A 17,877-nucleotide genomic window follows, 5' to 3' on the forward strand; every position below is an offset into this window, starting at 1 on the left:
ATAGGAGTGAGTGGGTGGATGAAGGATTACCCAGATTTCAACATGTATTTGTATGGATACCTTATAGAGCTTGTCCAACAGTATGTATATCTGAGACAGACAGTACAGATGAACATGAGTTGGACCTGAAGGTGAAAAGGAAGAGGAGGGGGAGGGTAGACTGGATTACTCTTAGGATACTGCAGAACTCCTTTACTGAATCCAAGCTTTCCATGATAGCAAAGACTTAGTTTTTCAATTATCTCATTCTAGTATTAGAACTTTGATTTTAAGGAAAGTCCCCAGGCCAGGTGTAACTTCATTCCTCTCCTGCCTCTGCTCTTGTCTCTCTTGACTGACTCTACTTCTTATATTAGGTAAATTAATATGTTCCTTCATTCTAGGTTTCCTTTTTAGCTTTTTCTTTTATGTCTGGCCTTCCCCCATTAAAATGCAAATGTCTTGAGCCAGGGACTGTGCTTTTATGCATATGTTTGTATTCCCAGCACATCACAAGAAAGTGCTTAATAAATGCTTGTTATTGTTACCCTTATCAGTGTTGCTTATATGCCTTCAAATCTGAAGAAAACATTAAATTACATTTAATGTCTAAAAATTAATACCGCACAGAGAATAATGGAAGACACCCATAGTGAGCATGAACAGGCTGCAACATATATCCAATGATGAAGTAAAGGATATATCAAGGGATTGTCTCATAGGAAAAGAAGATGATCTGGCCATATGCAAGAATGAAGGATGACAAGAGGACAACTAGAGTCTTTCACTGGTACCCTTACAATGTCAGGGGAAATCAAGGAAGGTCTCCAGTGCATTGGATAGAGCTTTGGGAGGATATGATCAAGAGCTACACAGGATTAGCAATTTGCATCACTGGAGGAAACTAACTCCCAGATCAATTAGATCATAGATTTATTTGTATGTTATGGGTATAGTCCCTTGAGAGATAACTTTTTTCTTGAGTGTTTTAAGAAAAACAACAGATTTAGGTAAATGTATAAGATTGGCTGTATTATATTATACATGAATTTTAAAAGCAATAGCTAACAATTCTGTAACATTTTTAAGCTTGCTAATCATTTTACATATATTATTTCATTTTAACCCCCAAGAACTCTGAGAATTGGGTGCCCTGGTTATCCCCATTTTCTAGTTAAGGAGGGTAGCTGCATGACAGAGTACTGGGCCTGAATCAGGAAGGCTTGTCTTTGTGAGTTCAAATCCAACCTCAGACACTCACCAACCATGTGACCCTGGGAAAGTCACTTAACCTTATTTGCCTCAATTTCCTCACTTGTAAAATGAGCTGGAGAAGGAAATGGCAAAGCACTCCAGTATATTTCCAAGAAAATCCCAATGCGTCCAGAAGAAGCAAACAACTGAAAACAACTGAAAAGCAACAACAATTAAAGAAACTGAGGATGAGATCTAATGACTTGACCACGGTCACACAGCTAGTGATTGCCTGTGGCAGGATTTGAACTCAGATCTTACTGATTCCAAATCTGGAATGGCCTTCTAAGTGCAGAATTTTTGTGATGTATGAGAGGTCATGTCAACAAACTTTCCTTCCTGGTTTTGAGCATCTTTGGTTAATAGGAAGCAGCACTTTCTCCTAGTCCCTATTGTGAAAGCAATGAATGGACTAATAAAAGGCCTGCGGGGGGGGGGGGGGGGGGGAGGGCAGAGCCAAGATGGCAGAATAGAAGGACAGACCTGCTCTAGCTCTCCCCTCACAGCCCATAAAATACCTGTAAAAATGACTCTAAACAAATTCTAGACAGCAGAAGCCACAAAATGACAGAATGAAAGAGATTTCCAGCCCAAGACAGCCTGGAAGGCTGACAGGAAAGGTCTATCACACCAGACTCAGAGTGGAGCACAGCCCAGTCTTGGCCACACAGAATGGCAGGGACAGGACTGGAACAAGTTTCAGGGTGCAGAATCATGGACAGCAGCTGTGGTTCCCAGATTACTCAACCCACAAACACCAAAGACAGCTTCAAAGTTCAGTGAGAAAGCTCTTTCACCTGAGTGAGAAGGAAGCAGAGTCCTGCCCTAGCCCTAGCCCCAAGTGACCCCAGGCAAAGGTACCACTCAATTTTGGAGCCCTTGGCCTAAAGACCCTGGGGGAATGGTGCTGCTGATCTGAATCTCAGCCCTGTGTGGTGGTTCTGGGGTGAGGAGGAGTACTGGCTGGTAGAGCTGGTGGAGGTTCTAGAGTGGGAATTCTACTCACAGATCCTGGGCAGAAAAACTTGTGGCTGCTCCCAGACCAGAGCACAGGCCAGGAGAGGAGCAAACTTCTCTCGCTTGATTGTGCCACCTTGGAGGAACTGAGAACTTACAGGTCCCTAAAGTATACCCTTCTCTTGACAAAGGACTCAAAAGTCAAGTAACTGGCTGGGAAAATGCCCCCAAAAGGGGGGAAAATAAGACTATAGAAGGTTACTTTCTTGGTGAAAATGTATTTTCTTCCATCCTTTCAGGTGAGGAAGAACAAGGCATACCATCAGAGGAAGACATAAAAGTCAAGGCTTCTGCATCCAAAACCTCCAAAATAAATATGCAATGGCCTCTGGCCATGGAAGAGCTCAAAAAGCATTTTGAAAATCAAGTAAGAGAGATGGAGGAAAAATTGGGAAAAGAAATGAGAGTGATGCAAGAAAATCATGAAAAGTGAGTCAACAACTTGCTTAAGGAGACCAAAAAAATGCTGAAGAAAATAATACCTTTAAAAATAGACTAATCCAAATGGCAAAAGAGTTCCAAAAAGCCAATGAGGAGAAGAATGCTTTAAAAAGAAAAATTAGTCAAATGGAAAAGGAGGTTCAAAAGCTCACTGAAGAAAATAGTTCTTTAAAAATTAGAGTGGAACAGATGGAGGTGAATGACTTTATGAGAAGTCAAGAAATTACAAAACAAAACCCGAACAATGAAAAAATAGAAGACTTTGTCAAATATCTCATTGGAAAAATGACTGATCTGGAAAGTAGATCCAGGAGAGAAAATTTAAAAATTATGGGACTACCTGAAAGCTATGATCAAAAAAAGAACCTAGACCTCATCTTTCAAAAAATTATCTAGGAAAATTGCCCTGATATTCTAGAACCAGAGAGTAAAATAAACATTGAAAGAATCCACCAATCACCTCCCGAAAGAGATCTCAAAAGGAAAACTTCTAGGAATATTGTAGTCAAATTCCAGAGTTTTCAGGTCAAGGAGAAAATGTTGCAAGCAACCAGAAAGAAACAATTCAAGTATTGTGGAAATACAATCAGGATAACACAAGATCTAGCAGCTTCTACATTAAGGGATTAAAAGGCTTGGAATATGATATTCCTGAAGTCAAAGGAACTAGGCTTAAAACCAAAAATCACCTACCCAGCAAAGCTGAGTATAATACTTCAGGGGAAAAAGTGGTCATTCAATGAAATGGAGGACTTTCAAGCATTCTTGATGAAAAGACCAGAGCTGAATAGAAAATCTGAGTTTCAAACACAGGAATCAAGAGAAACATGAAAAAGTAAACAGGAAAGAGAAATCATAAGGGAGTTACTAAAGTTGAACTGTTTACATTCCTACATGGAAAGATAATATTTGTAACTCTTGAAACTCTTCTCAATATTTGGGTAGTTGGAGGGATTATTCACACACACACACACACACACGCACACACACACAGAGTGCACAAGGTGAATTGAATAGGAAGTGATGATCTCCAAAAAAAATAAAATTAAGAGGCAAGAGAGGAATATATTGGGAGGAGAAAGGGAGAAATGGAATGGGGCAAATTTCACTCATAAAAGAGGTAAGAAAAAACTCTTTCAATGGAGGGGAAAAGGGAGGAGGTGAGAGGCAAAAAGTGAAGCTTACTCTCATCACATTTGACTTAAGGAGGGAATAACATGCACACTCAAATCGATGTGAAAATCTATGTTACACTACAGGAAAGTAGGGGAGAAGGGGATCAGTGGGGTGGGGCGGGGATGATAGGAGGGAAGGCAAATGGAAGGAGGGAGTAATTAGAAGTAAACACTTTAAGGGAGAGACAAGGTCTAAAGAGAGAATAGAATAGATAGGGGACAGGATAGGATGGAGGGAAATATAGTTAGTCTTTCACAACATGACTATTATGGAAGTTTTTTGCATAACTACACATATATAGCCTATATTGAATTGCTTGCCTTCTCAGTGGGGATGGATTGGGAGGGAGGAAAGGAGAGAAGCTGGAACTCAAAGTTTTAGGAACCAATGTTGAGAACTGTTTTTACATGCAACTGAGAAATAAGAAACACAGGTAATGGGGTATAGAAATCTATCTTACCCTACAAGAGAAGAGAGAAGATGGGAATAAGGGAAGGGTGTGATAGAAGGGGGAGCAGATTGGGGCAAGGGGTAATCAGAATGAATGATGTTTTGGGGTGAGGAGAGGGATGAGATGGGGCAAAAATTTGGAACTCAAAATCTTGTGGAAATGAATGTTGAAAACTAAAAATAAATACATTTTTAAAAAAACCTTGGAGGGAATGGGTTGCACAGGAATAGAAACTGGTGTCAATTTTGCCTTTTAGCAGCTGCTGTCCTGCTGAGAGCATCTTCAGCCCATAGACTGATGTAGGTCAAAACCTGAATTTTCTTCATAGAAAAACTATATGCCCAGTTCATTTCTGTATTATTTTAAGGGAACATCTCCCTCCTTCCCTTCCTCACTGAAACTCCAAAGTGTTAGGATCTTTGGTTTTCCACTTTCTAATTAAAGGTCACATTGATGAGGACCTCAGGAATCACTGTAACTTTCCAAAAAAAATCAAGTGTTTCCACCTCTGATGTAATGGATAGTGTATTGAGTGAGAAATACCTAGGGACCAATCCTACTTCTGACACTTATTTAATTGTATGACCTAGAGCACAAAAATCTCTAAGCTTCAATTTCTTTATCTTTAAAATGCAGGTAAAATGCCTGGAATATCTGCAAACTTTAAAATTCTATATAATTTATCACTATTGGTTTTGGAAGGATGGAGAACTAGTTGCCTGAGCTGATGTCAGGTTTTCCTTGATCTATGGAAAAAGGTGTTATCCTATATACATTTTCAGTGGTTTTAGAATTTCCATGAATATTTGACTTTTACCTCTGTTGGGAATATGAAGTCCCTACCCTGTCTCATTGGTTGAGTTCCTGTTCATATTTTTATTGCTGATTATAGTAATCAGAAAGGATTATTGGATTATTTCCTTATGTAAAGTGTGACTTCTGTTTTATTTAGTAAATCTGGGCAAAAAGAGTTAGATGAAGGGCATATGTGCAGTATTTATCTGCTCTCTGTTAATCCTCACAACTGCTATGTACTGTGTGTACTTGCTATTATTGCACATTCTTCAGAATCTCCCGAGAATGTGTGGCAGCTTGTACCTGTGTCTGTAGAACCTCTAAATGTCTAGACAATGAGGTCATCTAATTCAGGTCTTTGCTGCCAAGCAAGACTGCATATGAACTGAGGAGGCTTCTAGATTCTAATGCCTTGCACACAGCAGTAAATGATCAATGTATGTTCACTCAATTTAATAAGCATTTAAGTGACTAGTGATTACTACATAGAAGGCAAAAAAAAAAAGAGAAGTAGCACAATTTCTACTCTCAATGTGTCTACACCTAGCAGGGAAGACAGTACAGGTACGTATAACTGTAACAAGAATTAGAAATACAGTCAAGAGTATTGGTGGTATGAAACTCTTAGAATAGCCTATGACATTTAAGAAGGGAAGGAACTCAGATTTAAACTAGATCTAATTAATAACTCAAATCACAGTACCTTGTAAATAATACGTATGCTGAATTCTACATAATTGATAACCATATCCTTTTCTGAGAATCATAGAATGCTGAATCTTGAAATAATTTTAGAGATTATCTAGCCTAATCCCTCATTTTACAAATAAGGAAAACGAGGCTGGGAAATATGTAGTGGTTTGCCTGAGGTCAAAGATTGAATTAGTGGCAGAACCAGAAAGAGAAACAAATTTTCTGATTCAGTCTGTTGTGTTGTCCATTTCATCATTCCTTCTGTCCCCCTCCCCTTTCCTTATCTTCACTTTTTCATGTCATATCACTCTTCAGGTGATTTTGAGCTCCATAAGTCTATTTTCATATAACATATTTGTCCAAGATCTCTCTTCTAGAACTAGTCTGGCAATGGTTGCTTGCTGTTTGTCCTACATTCTTAAAAAGAACCAGTGACATCAGGAGGGTGATGTCTTGACTTGAGAATTGGATTTAAGTGATTAGTGAATCCTTATCCTAACAAATTGTATTTTTCCGCTTTTTGAATACTAGGCTACTATATTTGATTACTTCTTGGCTTTGACCAGATAGGTTTACATTATATACAGAGTTATACCAGGTTCAGCTGGTCATTTTGAAAATATATGCCACTGTTCACAAAATAATTATGTGAATCATCTCCACCAGGAAAAAAATCAAAGCAGATTCAAATCAGTAGTATCTATTTATGCATAAAAAAAGGAAGGAAGGAAACAGGTATTTATTAACTACCTGTGGTATACCAGGTGTTGTGCTAAGAACCTCACAAGTATTTCATTTGAACCTTACAACAGCCCTGGGAGGTAGGTACTGTTAATTTCCCTATTTTACATTTGAGGAAACTGAGGAAGACAGAGATTATGCAGCTAGCCAGTGTCTGAGATCAGATCTGAACATCAGTCTTTCTGACTCCAGGTTCAGAGAATGTCAGTCAATATCTCTATTGAAATACTCCCATCATTTAAGATCCAATTCAGATGACATCTTCTCTATGAACTCTTCCCAGTAATACTGGGACCTTTCCTTCCTTGGAAATTTGTATCTTTGTAATGTGGTTATGAGGGGCAAGTAGGTGATAAAATAGATAAAGTGCTAGTCCTGGAGACAAGACCTGATTTCAAACTAAGGCTCAGACACTTGTTGTGTGACCTGGAGCAAGTCACTCAACCCTTGTTCGCTTAAAGGGGAAAAAAAAAAACAAAAACATTCTGGATCCCTGTCTCATCATGGCAGAGGGGCTTGCCTAGCTTAATGAAACTATGAGCTATGCCATTTGGTGGTATCCAAGATGGACAGGTCATAGTGGAGAGCTCTGACCAAAGAAAACAAAAGATGATCCATTAGAGAGGGAAATGACAAACCAGTATAGTATCTTTGCCAAGAAAACCCCATAAAAAGAGTCTACAGGGTCATAAAGAGTGGGACATGACTGAACAATAATGTAGCTACATTGTGCCAGTCTATTGCATTAGTTTGGAGGTACTTAGGAATCTTTTGCACAAGAGTTAGACAGACTGATGTTGCTAAAAGCAATAAATAGGACTTTATTATGGACACAGTTTAATTCACACAAAGGGAGGCCAGAAGATTAAGGAGATACCTAGGGATAGGATTACAGGTATGTGTGTAGAAGGGGTATCAGTAGCAATAAGGGAGGGGATAAAACAAGGGTGGTCATTAGACATCGGGGCACAATAGTCTTAAGGACCCAGAAGAAGGTGTAGTCATGGTTCTGTAAAGAAGCAGCTGGGTCTCTGGTCATTATTCTTTAGTATGGAAGACAATTGGCTGCCATCTTCTCCACATTGAGGCATTCTGTCAAACCGGAAAAGGCCAAGAGTCAATACCTCCAAAAGTAGGGTTGTGGGCTTGCACACACTGGGACAGCCTAGGGTAGTGCACCCACTGGTGCTGAGGCAGGTTGAGGCCATGGGTCTTAGAGTAAGGGGCAAAGTCTCACTCAGAGATACCTGATTAGTTTCCCATCTCAAATGTCACAGGTTGGTATGTAGCAAGGATTAGCCAGTAAGGTTCCCTGGCTCTGCATCATGGGTCGTGAAAGTTTCAAACATGAGAGATTCTAGATATAGTTCCAGAAAGAGGTCATGGTGGTACTGGAAGGGTGCATGTCTGGAACAAGCTATAGTTGTAAAGACTTATAGACCTCAGAGGCTTAAAATGATTTCTTATTTCTATTTTTGGAATACTGCCCAAATTTATAGTTATTTGTATACAAGTTCGCTCTGTAAGTTCCTTGAGAATATATCATGATATCTCCCTCTGCATCTAGCACTTTGCCTAGATCAGGTACTCAGTATTTGTTGAACATTGTTATAATACCTTTCATTTACATGGAGCTCTTTTCCTTTTCAGGTATTTTCACACCCAATGTGTGACTCTTAGTAAATCGATTTTTCACCTCTGCGTAAATATTCATTGGATCCTGGCAACAACACTGTGAAATAGGTAGAAAGGATATTTTCATTCTTTTTGGATGGAAAACACAGATGAAAAATGGAAAGGTTCAACAGTTTGCTCAGGGTCACACACTGAGTTAGCGATATTTTCTGTTGTATATTCATGTGTAGGTAGCAGTTCACTTACATGACTGTAAGTTCCTTGAGGACAGTCACTAAGGTTTTTCTTATCCTTGTATCTCCTTGCACTTAATACAATGCCTTGCACAGAAGAAGCTTTTGTTTTTCTTTAGCCAGGACAAGAATTCAGGTTTCACAAATTTCCTGTTCAGTAGTTTTATAAATTTCAAAGTGCTTTCATGTATATTGGAGCATTTGAGCTAAAACAGTACTGTGAGATAGAACAATTCTCTTGCTTCCTTCTAGGTTCAGCTCAAACCCTACTACAGGAACCCTTTCCTGTATCCCCCCTCCCCCTCTTGGTTCTTGTTCATGTTCAGTTTTTGCAGTCATTATGACTCTTTGTGACCTCATTTTTGAGATTTTCTTGGCAAACATACTGGAGTGGTTTGCCATTTCCTTCTCCAGTTCATTTTACAGATGAGAAAACTGAGGCAAACAGGGTTAAATGATTTGCCTAGGGCAAATCAGAAGCTGGATTTGAACTCATGAGGCTTCCTCCAGATTTCAGGTCCCCCTGGCCTAAGGTTACAATAGTAACCTTATGTTCAGGTAATATGGCCAGGTCTAGAACCCACATCTCTTTATTCCTATACTAGCGTGCTCTTTCCACCTTGCCTCCCTCACTGTGCCACACATAGGGCAGCTGTAGGTCCAGATGATAACTGTTGTTACCTTTAAGAGGAGAAGACCCCACCCCTTTGAGGGCATAGAGTGTTAATCTCAGAGATTAAAAGAAAAGTTTAATTTCACTGGTTTAGTTTCCTCTTGGCTGCAGAGGGATAAATGAAGCATTTGTCTTCCTTCTTGTGCGTTTTTTTTTTTTAATTTCCTTTTTCTTATCTCTTTATCAGCCTCACAAACTGAGCCAGGTTTCTAAGAATACTGTGACAGGAAGTTGTTAAAATCCTTCCCTTACCCTTTGGCTCCTTCTATTATGAACCAGATTCTACCAGGTGCACACTTTCCACTGGTTTAGTCCTTCATGAGAACGCTGGAGGGTTGCTGAAAGGAAATGGAGCACCTGGGAAAATGTCAGGGTGTCAGGGAAATGAATCATTGCAATTCAAGTGCCTAAGATTATAGCACTAGAGTTGAAAGAGATCTTAGAGGCTACTAGTCCAACTTCCTCATTTTACAGATGAGGAAACTGAGCCTGAAAGAGGCATTTACCTTGACTATATCTTATATATGCATGATAACTTGCAAGTTGTAATTGTAACATGCAATTTCATGTTGTATTGTATGTATATGATTGTACATACATGATTGTATTACATTATAATACAATGTGTGTATTGTAATACATGATCCTTAAAGACAGGGACTGTATGTTTGCCTTTCTCTGTGAATTCAGAGCTTAGCACAGTGCCTGGCCAATAGTAAATATTCTGAAAAATGTTTTCTGATTGATTTATTGACAGAGTCCTGAAGATTTTAAAATTTCATTCTATTCAAGGTAAGTCCCAGGCAAAATTAGGAAGGAGGGCTTCATTGGGTTCCACTTCCACTTCTACCTCCAAAGTCACTTCACTTTTATGGATCTTGGTTTCCTCATCTGTAAAATGGCCTCTGGGGTTCCTTTCTAGCTCTCTGTGTGTTCTATGTTCCTCTCTTCTCAAGGTAATCTTATAGCTGTACAACTGTACCACTGACTAGCACCTACCCTACCACAAAGCTGTCTTCTCTGTTGTCCAGTGAAACTTCTTTCCAATTAAATTCAAATATAACAAGTATTAATTAAGTAACCACTCTGTATAGGGTACTACCTTGTATGCCAAGAATGCAAAGATGAAAAATGACCCAGTTCCTGTCCTCAGTTTATAAGAGGTGGAGTACGACATGTATACAACTGAGTGTGACACAAGAAATAGCGTGACAGGGACAAAGAAGTTTTATAAAAAATTTCTTTAAAAGAAATTTCTTTTTATAAGAAATTTGTAGCCAGCAGCAGGAACGGGGGTGAAGGAGGTGGTACTTGAGCTGGGTTTGAAAGGAAGAAGAGGATTTTAACAGGCAACGGTATGGTGAGAATTTTGACCTGCCCTGAAGTGTGGAGGTCACTGTTTTTTTCAGTCATGTCTGACTCTTTGTGACCCCATTTGAGGTCTTCTTGGCAAAGATACTGGAATGGTTTGCCATTTCCTTCTCCAGCTTATTCTATAGATGAGGAAACTGAGGCAAGAAAGGTTAAATGACTTGCCCAGGATCTCACAGCTAGTATGTATCTGAGGCTAGATTTGAACTCAGGTCTTTCCAACTCCATGCTCCTTTCTCTAACCATTGTGCTACTTAGGTGAGCTAGGTGTGGGGGTGGAAGAAGATAAAAGCAGATAATGAAACAGCTAGTAATTATTTCATTGGAAGGTAAGGTGCATAGAGGGCTTTCCTTTGGCTCCATACTCCCTGTGCTTTCCAAGGTGACAGCTCATCTGAAAAACTAATTTAAGCTGTTATTAGAGATGCATTAGAGATGCCTAAGTCAGACACTCCAGTACATGCCTTCCAGATAACAGGCAATATTCCGTATATTTTGTGAACCTTAAAGGGATCTAGACACGCTGTTGTTGTTATTATAGACAGTGAATTTCTAGATAGATTGTCTTTGTTCTTGCTGTATAACCTAGGAAGGGCTTTTTGATGAGAGTTACAGAGCTGGTCAGGAAGGACGTAGGATCATATATTTTCTGCTGGAACAGCCCTTAGGGGTCATGTAGTCCAACCCTATAATTTTAGATGAGAAAATGGAGTTTCAGAGAAGTTCAGTGACATTAAAAGTCACACAGGTGATAAGTGGCAGAGCTGGAATTTGAATTCAGGTCCTTGGACTCCCAACCAGTGTGAGCTTTTTTTTCTATTGTAGTTCTAGCATGATGAAGTAGGGGAACTACCAGGGTATGATATAGTGAGCACTGCATGTGAAATTGGAGCACCCAGGTTCAAATACTGGTTCTGTTATGTCCTACCTATATGACTGAATTAACTACTTAACTTTTAGATTGATCATCTACAAAATGAGAGAGTTGGACAAGATTATCTGTAAGGACAGGGGACTTTCCATCTCTAGGTCTTATGAGCAGGGCAGATCTATATGGTAGGCCTGCCCTGAGGGTCAGGGAAGATTTGGGAGGAGGGGTATCCTAAAGAAAGGATCTGGACCTCTAGAAATTTAGAAATACGAAAGACTTGACAATTCTCAGAACCTGGGGACAGCACAAATCTGTCTGTTCAAGCCTTTGACATCTGCAGGGTTGTAGCAATTTGAGATGGAAAGGGGTAGTTATAAGAACTCTCTGTGAACATATCCAGAAATTAATTTTTTATTTTGTTAATAATAAATCCCACATCAATAACATTTAAGTTGATCTGGTGTCAAAATATGATCAGAATGATCATATATAAATTGTTATTTATATATTCTTAACCCTTAGATAATTTATTATAATTATATAATGATAATTATTGCTATTAATAAGATTTTGCTGAGTGAATAATAATGCTGATGATAATTTTTATTCAAATGCATGTACATGCTTTACCTCAGGATACGGCAACACTAAAATATGAAGTGCTCATAAAAACATTCTGAGAATATATATATAATATATATATGATGTATACCCCCCCCATATTTATAATTTATTTGGCTCATGCCACTTTCTTAGAAGAGTTAGAAGGAGAAAGAGAAAATAAGCAGGTAGTCATTACTTCAAAGGCGATCAAACCCTTTTCCTTAGGAAAGTGAATCCATCTGTAGCCTTCAGTTTGTGTCAAGCCAAGATAAAGTTCTTGATTGTGACATTTCTACTTTACAGAGTAGAAAAAGTCAATAGAGGTTATGTAAACACCTGATGAAATTACCCCACTGATGCTGCAGGGAGTTTGTGGAAAAAGCAGGGAAGCATAGAGAGAGATGCTTTTGCAGGAAAAAAAAAGTCCTTGAAAGCAAATGGGAAAAGTTGAATTTTTTCTTTTCTTTTTTTTTTCCTCCTCTTTTGGTCTAGTCTTCTCTCTCTAACCCATTTATGGTAATTTTTTCCTGGAGGTCTCAGCCTTTAAAAAAAAATTTCCCTACCCCAACCAAAGACTTGTGATTCATCCAAAAAACACAAAGCTGTTCTGCAAAGTATAATATTGGTTGAGTGCAAGTAGATGCTCTGGCGCATTGTTAGAAGAACCAGCTGAGCTGCTTAAGTGGTTTGATGCTCCATTTCCCAATAAGGAGGAAGGAAACAAGTATTTATTAAGCACCTAGTATATGTCAGGCACCATGCTTAGCAATTTACAAATATCTTACTGAATCCCCATAGTGGGTGCTGTTATTATCCCCATTTTATATTTAAGGAAACTAAGAAAAACAGAGGTTAAGTGACTTGCCCAGGGTCACACAGCTAACAGGTGTCTGAGGTTAGATTTCAACTTAGGTCCTTCTGCTTTCTCTATCAAAGATGCATTTTTTTTCCTCTAGTAGATCTTCTTTTAGGTACTTGGTGGGGAGATAAATGCTTCAAATTCAATAAATGTTTATTTGTTCAGAAAGACAGAGGTTAAGTGACTTGTCCAGGGTCACACCACTAGCCAGTATCTGCAGCTGGATTTGAACTCATGTCTTTCTGCTTTCTTCCTCAGGGAACTGCATCTTTCCTCCAATCTATCTCCTTTTAGGCACTTGTGGCAGAAGATACCACATCTTTAAACTTTGATCATCATCATGAGGGCTTACATTTTAATAAGTTTTTTTCCTAAGAACCTTTCATGTATTACTTCACCTGGTATAACTTTTTTCCTTTTTTTAAATATCATGAAAGGCAGTATGGTATAATGGAGAGAACCCTTTCTAGAATCAAGGGTCTTGGGTTCAAGTCCTACCTGATGCTTATTGACTATTAACTTTCCTGATCCTCAGTTTCCTCAGCCACTCCTGGGAGAAGAGGTTTTATGGTCTCTGAGGTTGTTTCCAGTTATTTCCACAACTAGATTATCCCCTATTTGAGGGTGGGAACCCTTTAAAAAAACTTCTTTATGTTCTCTCCAGAGCTTAGCATAAAAAACAAATGTAGGGGATTTGATCTTCATAGAAATTTTTTGAAGCAGTTAAAATCATCTTCATTTGATGGGTGAAGCCATTGAAATAGAGCCTTCTGGCAAATGGTCCAAGATCAGACAACCAATTAGTGACAGAGCAAAGTTTAGAGAAACATGCCTTGGGAATACCAGTTCAGGACAATTTTCACTCCATCATGCTTTTTATTTGCTAGGCTTAATGTGCATGAATGTCTCTTAGAGTCATAATGAGAGATGGTAGACTTAGCTACTGACTGGATAAAAACTGGAATGGGGGGGGGGCAAAATAAGGTAGATGAGGGACAGAGCATGAGAGGGGAGGTAGCAGGTGTTGCCATGCCTCTATTCACTTTCCTCTTGTTTTGAGTGCCACATTCCAGAAGGTCTAAAAAGTTTAGCCATTATCACTTTCCTTTCAGGTGGTGAGATCCACCCTGGCCATTGATATAGAAGCTGAAATGTTGATTCCCAGGCTCTCTGATTGAATCACAAACAGGTAGCAGGATTATTTTCATGTCCAAGGTTAAAAAAGAAAAATTAATACTTCATTGCTTTATTTCGTTGGTTCATCTCAGATAGTAGATGTGGCATTTCTTTTGGGGTACAAACGGGAATGACTGCAGGGAAAAGAGGAAAAACAATTCCAATTTTCTCACTCTCCTCTCCTTTTTCTTTCCCCATCCCTCCCCCGCAATTATTGTGTATTGAGGCATAATAGAATAATAGATAGAACACTATACCTGGAGTCATGAAGATCTGAGTTAAAATCTAGCCTCAGACACTTACTAGATGTGTGAAACTGGGCAAGTCATTTAACCTCTCTATAGTAAAAGCCTTCCTTTTACTCATGTATAAAATAAAGAAGTTGGAATCTGTGTCCTTTAAGGACCCTTCCAGCTTGAAATTTGTTTCTATGAACTGGTTGTGATAACACATAGGCCCCAAGAAGTCTTCTGTGTGGGAATCATGCAGAAGTGAAATAAAGGATGTCATTAGAAAAATGTAGCACCAGGAAAAAGGATGGCCCAGGCATGCATGGAGAGAGAGAAATGATTGACTGACTGCCCATATGTTCCATTGGTAACCCAGAAATCTGAAAAGAACTTGAGGAAGGCTCCTGACATGTTAGTTTGACCTCCTGTAGTAAATTTATGGGAGGACATGGACAAGAGTCTCACGGGCTGGGCAGACATGTGTGTGAGCTGAATCACTGAGGGAATGCCCACATCAATGAAATTATGGTTCCACTGGATTATTAGAGTATTTGAGAAATAAAAGATGATGTTGATATTTCCCAAAGTAAGATGGAGTCTGCGTTTAACATGTAAATATAAGAGGTTTGATTTTTTTGAAAGTACATACTCCAAAGATAAAAGTATTAATAGGAAATGGAGACTGGCTATGAAAACAGCATGATACTGGAACATGATGCTATTAGCAAGAAAGTGACTAATAAAATGAGGATGTTGAGGAAAGGTAGGGATAATGAAAAAAAGATTCTTAAAGGTTTGGAAGCAAAAATAAGAGGCTCAAAGAATCTATAGGACCACAGCTCAGAGTGAACGGAACAGTGGTATTTAGTTTCATATCCCATCTGGCCATTCATCTAGGCCATTTCACCAACCACCTCTTGCTGCTTTCCCTCTCCTTCCCACTTGAACCAGAACTCTCCAAATTAGACTTATAACCTTGACCTCCATACCAGGTCTTCTAGAGTCTAGACCCCAGACCCTGAGGGAGTTAATTCATTAAATTGCAAAGAAGCAGTCAATCTTATTTTCTAAGTCTACAGCAAAGAAAGTAATGGTGAGTGAGTTAAGGAAGAGATTTTTAGTTATGAAGGATGGAATATAGTTATGGAAGTTATGGAATGACCTCACAAAAGATGACCTCATTCTTTTCAATTGAAATGGGTTGAGGTCATTTGCTGAGAGAGAGGAGCTGGGGTAGAATTTGAGATCTTGCAGAGAGAGGCTTGGAAAAGGCACTCAGGAAAGGATAATAAGTCTGATAAGAATAAAAGGATTCCTTTATAGCAGTTATGATCCAGTTGAGGTTAGAGAGCATGAATTTGTCAGCATAGTTCATTAACTTTCCCTGACACCTTGGGGGTGGGAGTGATAAGGCAGATTAAGGGAATGTGAAAGTTGGTTATTAACAAAGCAGGAAGAGGAAAAAAGACAAGAAAGAAAGCTAGTCAAAGAAGAAGTACAGTCCCTTGATAAAATGTCCAACTTTATCCATGGTCAAGACCGTGAAGGGAGGAAAGAGAAAGGAGAACATAGATAATGATGGACAGGGAGAACATGGAGAATACAAAAAATGGAAGGTTGAGATAACGAAGACCAACAAAGAGGGTAGAGGCTTTATCAGAGATGGACAGATAGGCTGCTCTGATTATAGAGGGGAATTTCAGATTTTGGGATCTTGGAGATAGAACAATTTCAAATGATAGTGAGTTCTAAAGTGTAACCAACCCTTGTTTGTGGATGAGATAAAGTGGAGCTGGAGCTCATGGGGGACGCTTAGGGGAAGTGAGACAGTTAATGAATTTGGAGATCAGAATGTCTGTTAGAAATGGTATGGAAGTCACCAAGAATGAAGTATGAAAAGGAAAGCTACGAACCAAGTTCTAAAGTTTCGGAAGAAGCTGGGAGAATGGCTTGGAGGCTAGCAGTTGACCAGGACCTATATTCAGTGGATCATTGAGCAAAGTTATCTTCAGAATCACATTTGTCCTGGAGGTTTGAATACATGTGACACAGTAATTCCCAAAACACTGATTTAATGAACCTCTGAAAAAATTGCAGGGATACTGCATAATCCAGACAATATTATCTAACATTTCTATAGTCTATACTGGGTCCCAAAGACTGCCCTCTCAACTCTTCATATCTGGACAAAATTATAATGTCCAGATATATAGGGTAATGTAATCAGATGATGTTACCTTCTAAGAAGAAACTGTGGGGTGATAGTGTTAGAGGTTCAGGAGGGAGCTATGTGGAGCAAGAAGCGAGCTGGCTTTTTCTTCTTGCTCAGTGAGGAGAAACTGAGGCAAATGAAAAGAATGACAATATGTTGGAAAGAGTGGCAGGACCTAGAATTGGAATCTATGTCTTCTGAATCCAGATCCTGAATTCTTTCCACTGAACTTCTAAGTAGCCCTAGCCTGCAAGCTTCTCATATTCTCTTTCCTGTCCAGAAACTTCACTGTTCACTTCCTACAGATCCTTCTGAAAGGGCAGTCCAAAGACAGGGTCTTGGCAAGGGGAACCTGCTTGAATGCTGCTAAAAGCCTACCTTTTCCTTAACTGACCACCTTTGCTGCTTTGTTGTCCTGCCCTCCCTCTTCTCCTGCTCCTCCTCCCTTCTCCCTCATCTTTCTCTCCACCCCCAACCCCCTCAATCAGAGACCTGAATTTTGAGCTGGATTCAATCCTAACTCTGTAACTTAGCACACCTAGGAGACCTTGGACAAATTATTTAACCTTTCCAAGTCTCAGTATCCTCATTTGTAAAATAAAGCGTTGGACTAGATGACATCTAAGATGAAGTCTATAATCCCATGACAAGATGCGTATATAGGAAATGTCAGTAACACAATGATAAAGTCACATATTCTTTCTAACTTTCACTTTTCCCTATTTCTTTTCTTCCTTTCTTTGGCTTTTCATTCTTTCCCTCTCCCTTCATCTCTCTCTCCCTAATTCTTATTTCTATCTCTAGTTCTTTCTCTGTTCCGTATTTTCTCCATGTTTCCCCTGCCTCTCCACCTCTGTCCCTTTTACTCCTCCATGAATAGCTCCCTTCTTTCTTTAACTGCTTCAAAGAGCAAAGCAATTTATTTTCAGAAAAGACTTTTAATTTCCAAAGGGTGTGAAAAATGAGATTGGTCCCCCCTTCCTAAAGATCCCACGAGTACCCTTATGTTTTAATGAGATAAATGGCCTGGAGGAAGAGGTGGTAAGAAGGGGGTCAGGTTATGGGGCTTTAAGTGTTTGGGGGCTTTTTTCCTTCCCTCATAGATCTGAGCTGCTCCCTGAGAGACTGATGCTGCAGACCCCAGTACTAGTTCCACACTATCACCCTGCGCTAGTTATGAAAATAGAAAGAAGTGACAGATGGGCTCAAAGCTTTTGGAGGCGATGAGGGAGGACCTTTCTCCCCCCTGTTTTCTGCCCTCCCCTCCCAACCCCCCACACCAGGTTGTGAACTGATTCATCTTTCAGCAGATAGAAAACATAATCCTTTTCCTCTAACAGCACGTTATAATTTCTATAGTGAAGTTGTCCTCAAAGCGCTGAACTCTCTTCATTGAGTGAGGGCAATAGCCTAAGGATTACGGCATTAGAATAATGCAATTTCTGAGTGACATCTGAAGGACATTCC

This window comes from Notamacropus eugenii, chromosome 1 (genome assembly GCF_028372415.1).
Source record: "Notamacropus eugenii isolate mMacEug1 chromosome 1, mMacEug1.pri_v2, whole genome shotgun sequence".
Taxonomy (NCBI): domain Eukaryota; kingdom Metazoa; phylum Chordata; class Mammalia; order Diprotodontia; family Macropodidae; genus Notamacropus; species Notamacropus eugenii.